The sequence below is a fragment of the Pteropus alecto genome, unplaced genomic scaffold (genome assembly GCF_000325575.1).
Source record: "Pteropus alecto unplaced genomic scaffold, ASM32557v1 scaffold3, whole genome shotgun sequence".
NCBI lineage: Eukaryota > Metazoa > Chordata > Mammalia > Chiroptera > Pteropodidae > Pteropus > Pteropus alecto.
Window position 1 is genome coordinate 24,337,588 of NW_006442484.1, and position 10,416 is coordinate 24,348,003.

A 10,416-nucleotide genomic window follows, 5' to 3' on the forward strand; every position below is an offset into this window, starting at 1 on the left:
ATTAGCTGGGAAGATCTACTGTAGGCTAGATAGATAGATGATAGATAGATAGATAGATATATATAATAGATAGATAGATAGATAGATAGATAGATAGATAGATAGATAGATGATAGATAGATAGATAATAGACAGACAGGCAGATAGATGGATAGATAGATAATTTTCCCCTACCACTTAACTTTAGATACATACTAAGGATATGTAAATAAGTTTATTATTATAGGGGCTAATACATACTGAAGAAGATAAATATCTTATAGAAAATCATAAAATGTGCTCTGAAGGCATCAAATTTTACACGTAGATTATTAATTTTTTAAAAAATTTTCTGTCACTTTCTATTAAAGCAATAAGTCGATAGTTCCATTTTCCTCTATCAGGTTTTTATGTTGCCAGTTTTAATTGACCATATTGTAGCAAGATGGCAGCCTCCACTTTGAATCTGAGAAATACCATTGAGATGAAATGAAAAACTGCTTTAAATCATCATGGCTAGTTTTCATAGATTTTTGTGAGGAAGGAATGGAGGCAGTTAAGTACCTATTACAATGTCAGCAGACACACTACTGAGATGAATCTATTTTGACCTTTGTTCACATTCCATCTGCTGTAGTGACTAGGGTGAGTTTGCAGGTTCACGATGAGTCAGGCTTCATTTACATCCTCAGAAACATTTGCAGTTGGAATACTTGACATTAACACACCCCAATGTGGAAACCCAGAGTAAGTGAAGAATTTGTTAAAAATGTTGCCATGACTTAGGTAATGTGATGGAGGTAATATACTACAGTTCTTGCACTGAAAAGACCTCTGTGTCCTGAGTTAGCCCCAGAACCAACTATGTCATCATAGAATTGACACCTGGCCAGATCATGACACAGTCCCAATCAACATGAAATCAATTAAAAGAAATATCAAGAGCAACCTTGTAAATGTGATAAGCCACACAACTCTCCTCTCTAAGTAGGGATATGTTCAAAGGGAGTAGAGTGGGATTACTCCCTTACCTTGAGGATAAAGTGGGAATACAAGGAGCGCACATCTGGCAGAGACAGGACCACTTTTCCAGGTTGACATCTACTTGCGAAACCTGTCTTTAGGATCCAGTGTTAGAAGTACTCTATTCTCTTCTATTGCTTCCTATTCATAAGAATCATCCAAAGTAGAATGAGAAAAACTGCCCCTACACTAGAAATAACCAATCAACCAGGGAGTCCTTACCAAACAACTATCTCCCACTAGATGCTCTGCCTCAATCTCCTTAGCAAGTTCCTCATCTTTCTAATCTCTAAGCAGTAGAGTACTCAGTCCTTAAAAATCTCCTCACAATCTAAACTTGATTCAATTAGAAGCTTGACCCATTCTCAGAGTTTAAAATATTATCTATTCACAGAAAAAAAATCTCAAAATTTTATTTCTAGCCCTGAACTCTTGACTTAACTACAAACCTATCTAGCTGACAACTCTACTTAGATAACCAATAGGCATCTCAACTTTATCATATTCAAAACAGATTGTTTGATTTTCCCCTTCCCAGTCTACCTGTCCTTCAGACTCCCTTATTTCAGTAATTGGCATCTCTATCTTGCCACTTAGTCAGACCAAAATCCTTACAATAATCTTTGATTCCCCCACTTTTTATCAATAATCCTTCAGTGAAAGTGTCAGCACTTCTTTTGCATGATGTCCAAAATCCAACTAGCTCTCAATGCTTCCACTGCTACCACCTTGGTCGAAGCCACTAACATCTTTTGCTTGAACAGGTGACTAGCCTCCTAATCAGTCTCACTAATTCCGCCCTTCCTCCCTACAGACACAGCAACCAGTGTGACACCTTTGAAACATAAGCCTGACCATGTTACTCCTTATCTATAACCCATCAAGAGCCTCTATGTCATTTGGAGTAAAATATCAAATGTATGCAAGGCCTTGCTTACTCTGGACTCCTGCTAGGGCACTGCCCTCCACTTCTACTTTCTACCAGCCCTCTCTACCCCAGCCATCCTTACTTCTTTCTTCCTCAAGTACTGCGAGCACACTCCCACTTTCAAGGACACTCCCACTTTCAGGCCCTTGGATTTGCTAGTCCTATGCATAGAACGCTCCTCCACCAAGCTGTCCCTCACTTCTTCAGATCTCCAAGCAAAGCTTACCTCCTCGGGGAGACTTTTGTAATCAATATGTGTCTCTCTTTTTTATTTTTTCTTATTAGAGTATTTATCATCATCAGACATATATGTGTTGTTTGTTTATATTTTTATTGTCTTTCTTCCCTGACGAGAATGGGAGCTTTGTGAGGACAGGAATTTTTCTTATTTTAATCACCTACATCATGCCTAAAATGTAACACAATGCCTAGAACAGAGAAAAAATCCAATACATATCTTAAATGAATAAGCATATAAATACAGCCCTTGTCTTTAAGAAACTCACCAGCCAGTAGGGGAAATCATAATATGCACAGCTAGCTATAATACAAGCCAACTATGGTTAAACAAATTACAGGACAGCGCATGGGAGACAAAATTAATTCTAGCTGGGGTTAGGGAAAGGTCAGCCTTTTCTTACACATACAGACATTTGGACTGAAACAGGTAAATGAGATTCTAACAAAAAGAGATATGGAGACCAGTGTGGGCATAGGGCAAGAACTCGAATGCTTAGAAGTGCTCAGCATATTCAAAGAACAGCAGATGATCCTGGGTGGCTGCCATCTTGGAGCTGAGGGAAGTATAAGGGGAAGGAGGTGGGGCTGAAAAAACAGAGCAAGCCAGATTTTGAGGGGTCTTGAATGCAGTGAAAGTGACGTTTTATGCAGTCAAGGAATATTTATTAAGAACCTACTCTAGGCCAGACTCGGTGCTAAGTGCTGAAAATACAGAAACATCATCCCCATTTCCTGTGTTTAGGAAATGTACAATGGAGCATAAGATATACAAATGTGCAGATGCATGAGTGTCACAAAGTGTTATGAGTGTCATAGCAGCCATCTGAGGGGCAACAGAATGAAGGGGTGAAAATTCTATATGAAGAGGTATTTTCCGGAAAGATTTTACAGAGGAGGCTATGAATCAAAGACTCTTGAGTTGGAGAGTAAAATGGTGGCATCTGAGTTTTAGAAAGATTATGTAAGTTAGGGTAGACAAATGATTGGAAGAGACAGAGCCTAGAAAAAGAGATACTTCTCTCCTGGGTAAAGGCTAAGGAAAGCCTAATTAACTTTAGACTTAGAGAGACATCTCAATCCTATCTTCTGTCCTGATGAGTGCTTACCTCCTCAGAGATTTCCTAACATTAAACCAGTTTCATGTGGGTAGAAAAAAAGGCGCTCAGAATCCTCTTGACTGATGATATTTTAAGTTAAAACAGGTTAAAAAATCTAGAAAAAGCCATGCAAAAATTTTCAGAACAAGTGCGGATGAAGAGCAGATGAACCAGGCAGAGTGAGGTCTTATGGAGAATGCTCTTAAGTATGGGTGTAGTTAGTTACAGAACAGCACTGGCTTTTATCACTGACATTATTTGTATATTCTTAATAGTTTAATAATAACCAAGGAAAAAAGTACTGTAACATGTTCTATTTCCATCTTTCTACAAACCCTCTTCATGATTTCAAGATGTTAGTTCTGACAAATTCAAATCATAATCATAATAATTAGTATTTGACACTTACAGCATCTTTACCAACAGTACATGTTGTTCATTTGTCAACATATAGTTACAGTATAGAAAATATTTATCAAATATAAGAAGCATATTTTAAGTCATTTAGGAACATTTTGATAAGCTAAGTATAAGAAAGGGTGCTTCCACCATTGATTATTTCTTTACCTCTGAGTTTTTCTATTTTGTTAAGATACAATCGTATAAGCTAAGGTAATTTTCAAATTCCTACATTAGTTGAGTTGAGTCCCTCAAAGTCACAGAAATGGACTCATAAAATTGACTTGCTGATTTTTAAAAATTTTAAATGAATTAATGTAATTCTCATATATGTGACTATACAAAGACGTGTTCTTTTCTGGTCATTACAAACGTGTGGAAAGCGGATATCATTTTTTTCATGTGATTTTCAATATATTTCTTTTTTGCTACAAAAACAAAGTCAGAGCCAATGATACTTTTATTCAAATGCATGCTTTCTTGTAGAAATTCAAAGCTTGAGCATTTCTATGCTTTCTTACAGTAATTATTTTGACCTGAGATTGCTTAATAAGATTTCTTCTCTGGACCAGCATGAATATTTCCTTAGACAGTTGGGGTAAGGTTCAAGTGTGCATGGCATCTGCATTCATTACCTAATTGGGAAGAAATGCAGATGTGAAGTGTAGTAACAAAAACAGCCATAGTTATAAGTTAATAAAGAATTGTTTGTCATTGAGATTAAATTTAGAATATTTAAATCTCTCCTGCTCTTTTAAGCTAGATTTATGGGTGCAACTACTTTGACGCCTATTTTTTAGACACTATGAATCTCACTCAGTTTACCTATCAAAGTCATCAAGTCTAAAAATAGACCAGGACTTGCCACCGTCCCTTCTGGATGCACAGCCAAACTCTGAGGGTTTAGTGGCTCCTTGGTAGGCTTTTCTGACCCTGTCTCTGGCCAGGTGCTCTTACAAAGGAGCCTGCAAACACTTGCTCATGGCCACTTGGTGGTTTCCCCACAAATATCAGCTGGAGACAACACGGCATATACAGAAACAATCCTAGAGTTCTGGGATTTTATAAGCCAATTGGATAGAGAGACGATCAAAATAAACCATGAAAGTAAATAAACACTAAGTTAAATACACTTGGAGAAATGGCATTAGAACATATTCATGAAAAACAATTCTCCTTGAAACAAATTCTCAGGGATTTTTTGCCCCAAAATTATCTGATACATTATTGTAGTCTATAGTGATGTATATAAAAAGTATTATGGTAAAAATTTAGTGAAAACAGTACAAGCCTGTGAGAAACTTCAGCTGATTTGAAATACACAAAAGGATTAGGTCAGAGAAAGATAAATGTATCTTTAAGTAGTGTGTGCTTGAGAAATTATACATGATCAAAAGTCTTCCCACAGCCCTACTTATGACTAAACATCCTTAGCACGAAGAAAAAAAATTAAAAACAGGTACACTTCTGCATTGGAAATAAAAAGTGAATAGTTTTCTCTGTTTCTTTACATTTTTTCATTTGTATAGTCCTTTATAGTTTAAAAATAACTTCACAAGCATTATTTCCCTTCATCTTCACGACAACCTGGTGTGGTAGTTAGATTTAAAAAAAAAAAAACAGACTTGGGTAAGCCAAGGTGTAGATTTGCTTGAAAAACAGCATCCTTGACTGCTCCCACCAGCCGAGTCCTAGGCTACCAGCAAATGGAGGAGCTGGGCAAGGAACACTTGTCAGAGCAGAAAGCACAACATGTGTGTACATGTATGTGTCCTATTGCAGATTTTTTGCCTTCACAACAAACTCAAGGAATCTTTGAATTTCTTATGATTTCAAAAGACCTGTATCCATTTCTTCTCCCTTTAATTAATAAGATTAAAAATATAAACAGAATAGAGTCAATACTACCTGGTATGAAAGCTTAGACAGGAGAATGCAAGGAAAGATAATAGAGCCAATGTGACATGTGTCGAACACATGCATGCAGTTTCGCATTGCTAGAAGGCATCCATAGGGACCTGTAAAACCATATGAAGCAACACCTAAAGAAGTCCTTCGTATAAGGCCTGTTTCTATCAAACAACTGTTCTCCAAGGTCATGCTACTCTTTAGGAATATTTCATTATTAAAACTCTGACTTCTCTATTATTTACAGTAGTTCTTGTCTTTAAGTGTACATCTGTATAGAAGCAACATTTCGTGGCAGAGAGCCTTCTTTTGCAAACTTTAACTGTACCTATATTTTCCACTAGACAGCTCTACCATGTTCTTATGAGCACCTAGAATCCAATCTTTAAAAACTAATCTCACTATCTTACTTCACAAACTGAATTCTACTACATCCCCTCTACCAATAAATGGCTAAATCATTATGCAGTCTCCCAAGCTATCAACCTTATTCCCTGGACAGTCTCCCCTATCGCTCATCCATACATCACTTAGTCCTGTTGGTTTCACCTCCATGATATGCCACATATAAATGCCCTTTGCTCTAGCCTCACTGCTATTATTTCAGTCCATGGGAAAGGGAACAAGGCCCTGGAATTCTTGCAGGAACTTTCTCACTGGTTCATAGGATAAAGTCCCAGCTCTTAAGCATGACATTCCATGCAAGTCTCTTGCTTTATGGTCTAGCCCCGGCATAGTTTTCCAAACTAGGCTAACTTCATTCCAACCACAGTGAACTCCTTGCAGCCCCTCAAATGCTATGCTATTTCTCTACAACTTTGCTTTTTTTATTCATTTTGCATGAGGTACACTTTCCCCACCTATCTGTCTCTCTTTAAGTAAGTTTCATAATTCAGCTTAAATGCCACCTCCTCTGTGAAAACTTCTCCATTCTTACATAGTTAGCCATCTTTCTTCTCTACCTCAGTTATTCTAGCCTTTATTATTATTGTTGTTGTTGTTGTTAGTATTTTGTTAATATTAGTTTATTTTATTGTTTAAATGTCTTCTCCATAGTTATCGTCTTCACTGGTTTAAAAATTATGCATTCTATATTTATCATTAACCTTTATTCATTTCTATTCCAAGCACCCGGCATGTACAGAAAACAGTATTTGTTAAATGGACAGTAAATTAATTTTAAAAGCTTCAGAAAATTTAAAAAATATATATTTACAATGGCCTAATAGCATCTTGAGTATTGTTATTGCCAAAAATCTCTAATCTAAATCTATGTTTTTAAATGTCAGATGAAGAGAAAACTAAAACTAATCACTGTCCTACTGACAATAATTATTATATTAAATTGCATCCCATATAACTTTGAGAAAAACAGATAGAGCTAAATCCTAAATTAATAGCCCACAGAGACAAGCAATAACCAAAAAAATTATCATAATGATAATAAGAGTTTTCAATCCATCTTATTCATCATTTAATTTACATTAGCACTATTGGATGAAGGAATACCTGTTTTAAAGACCATATTGAAATAATGGTTATCACTACCTCTGTACCAGTCTGGAGTGCTGCCTCAAGAAAGCTCCTTAATAATCAATTTGGGGGCTTTTCCTAGCAAGGAGCCAATATTCTATTCACAAAGTGTATGCTGATAGTATGATGGTAGGAACAAGATTCGAACTTATCTTTACTGAGAAAAAATATTTCTATGATAACTGAAAAATATATTTGTGCAAATGATAGTCTCTTAAGGAGTAAAAAACTAGCTATAAATAAATAGTTGGACACCACGTTTTAAAGAAAAAGATAAAAAAAATTAAGTTGAATAAGGTGTTTTTGTTTGTTTATTTGTTTGCTTTAGAGGGCCAGAAGCCTTTAGGTTATGATGTCCGGTTTTTTTAAGTCATCGGGTTCACTCTCAAGGACTGTGTATATCAGAGAGAAGTTTCAGAGAATTACAAAGAGTACTTAACAAAAAGGAAAGCTGGAGAATTTAAGGCAAGGGCAGAGATGCCAAAATCACAGCAAGGGGATAACTAGTAATTTCAGATATATTAAGAAGTTAACGTAAAGGGCTCTCAGATTCTCTATATCAGTAGTGATGGACCAAAACCAGAGAATATTGTCAGAATCAAAGAGGAAGATTTTGAGCGGAGGAAAAATAATCACTTGACTTTGTGAGTGATAAAACTCTAAATGACTATTGAGTGAAATTATAAAACCTTTCAGAAAGGACTGAAAACTGTCTACTTTGAAAGGTCTAGGTATTCAGTTTACTTCAGGAATAAGGATGTACCATATACTTTCTCATGAATATTTTCAGTTCAATGAGTTAATGACATTATCTTATATTCATCATATCCTTACATAATATCCTGAAAAACACAATACACTCTATTTAATATTCTGAAGTTCTTCCTTCCAAGTAAAATATCACAACAGGTTTAAACTTTCCTCACAGAAGGAACATTTAATGCCTTTGGCCATTTTTATGTCCACCAGCCAGATCATCCTCAATTTCTCTGGAATTTCTAATAAATATGAAGCACCGAAAAATACACAACTCTTCAATAAGTGCCCAGGAAATGCCAAGTCAAAATAGGCAGATTACTCCATGGCTTCTGTATGTCATACATCTATTAATACATCCTAGGATCATGTTAGCACTTTTAATAACAGCACCAGGCTGCTGACTCACATTCGAGCATGTTTCTACTTCCTTCATACCTACATAATTATTCCCTTTCTTGTGTCAGCCTGGTTTGTTTTTTTTTTCCCTAATCTCATCCTGTTTAGCTTGGCCACTTTTCTCAATTTTCAAGGGTCTGTTGAATTGTTTTCCTGTCTTCCATATTTCAGTAATACTACCACCAAAATAAGGATTTTCTTTTCTAACTTTCAAATAATTGAAGGATAGTGAAAGTCAGTGGAAAGCTCAGCAATTCATTTCAGTTATGTGCAAGGCTTTCTGCTACATGTTGGGGGTAAGACAAAAATGATAAAATACAGTCTATCAGAAATAGAGATAAGTCAATAGAAAACTACAACCCTCTATGATAAGTACAATAATAGTAAGGGCAGATGGCAACAAGACAAAGCGAGACTTTGAACACAGGGAGACTTCTAGGACTAGATGCTGTGGCTGCGTGTTGCAGTACCACCTGACCTCTAAAGAGAAGAATGCAAAAGAGAGAGATGCTAAAAGGCTGAGAATTTGCACAAATAAATAATTAGCTCCTTTAATCCTCACAACAGCTAAGTGGGGCAAGTACTGTTATCTCAACTTTACAGAAGAAAATCAGCATTTAATAAGGTAGGTAACTTATCTGAAGGTCGCACACCTTAGCTAATAAGTAACAGAACTGGATTTCCAATCCAGGTCTATATGACTCCAAAGTTCATGTGCAAGACCATGCTGCTTTTCAAACATTCTCTATGTTTCTGGTTTATTAACAGAAATGACTTGTGAGGATAAACTTAAAATTTTGGAAGTCCAGATAATGTCTATTGCTTCCTTGATATGTAGCATTTGGTCAAAATATTACCACAAATTCATTTGATGTAAGCTCATCTTAAACTATTCTGGTAACTTTCTAAGACTCTGAATTCAGGAAGCCAACTACCTGATGAATTGCTAGTTATGGTACCAAGGCTCAAAGATAGAATAATCCATTCATAACTTTAAAAGCCAATATTTCTTCCAGTTTTAAAAAAAGTAACATTTTTCCACCTTTGGGCATTCTTGTCTTCTGCAGAACATATTCTAATAACAGTGCAAAGCACTCAACAATTTCAGAAGTAGCTTGAGTGTCTATTAAGATGGTTCGGTGATAGTAGTTTCCTGTCATAAACAGGTAGCTAATATTTAATGTGTATTCAAATAGGAAAAGGAAACAATCCAGGAAATCAACCTAGCACATGGAATTATTGAACAGATGATATGTGAAATTTTATGTCCAACTCCTGTTACTATCATTCATCTAAATAAGTACGGTGTTTAAGCTAATTCTTGCATCAGGTCACTCTGAAAAGGGTCTAAAAGTGACAGTGTGCCAACAATAACTGTCCCAATTCTGTTCTCCATCTGCCCATTTCTCTAATTTCCCTTTGCTCGGGGAGTGAGTGATTCAGTTACTACAAACACAACCATATCCAGCCCTCAGGATTTCCCTGATTGATCCTTAAAACCACTTAGTCCCTTTCTTCAAAAACCTACCAATGTGGAATTTAAATTGGTACCACCACATTAAAAAAGAAAATTTACTAAAGCTTAACTTACACGTCCCCTATGACCCAGTAACAGAAATGCCTACATATATTCACTCAAAGACATGCACCAGAATGATTAAATAGTAGTGCACTTTGCAATTTCCGAAAGTGGAAATTATAGCAGGTCAAGTAAATTGTGTGGTAGTCGTCACACGATGGAACTTTATAGCCATGGGAATGAATAATGACAATTACATGGAACAATGGATCTCACAAGCTTAATGATGAGTAAAAGAAGCCAGACACACACACACACACAAATAAAACACATACTGTATGATTCTATATGTGTAATGAACAGAGAGGCGAAATTAACTTACTCTATCAGAAGTTTGGATAATTGTCACCTTTAAGGAGGGATGGGAACAGGAAAGCAGGATAAGGATAGCTTCTAAAATGCTGGTAATATCCTTTTCTAATCAGGATGTTGGTTAATTGAGTGTGTGCAGTTTTATGAAAATTAACTGACTTACTTTTCTATATATGTATTATATTGCAATAGAAAGTTTTTAAGCTCCTAAAGACTCGAAATGTTAAATAGCTAATTTTTTGAGAGATTAAAATAAACTGTAT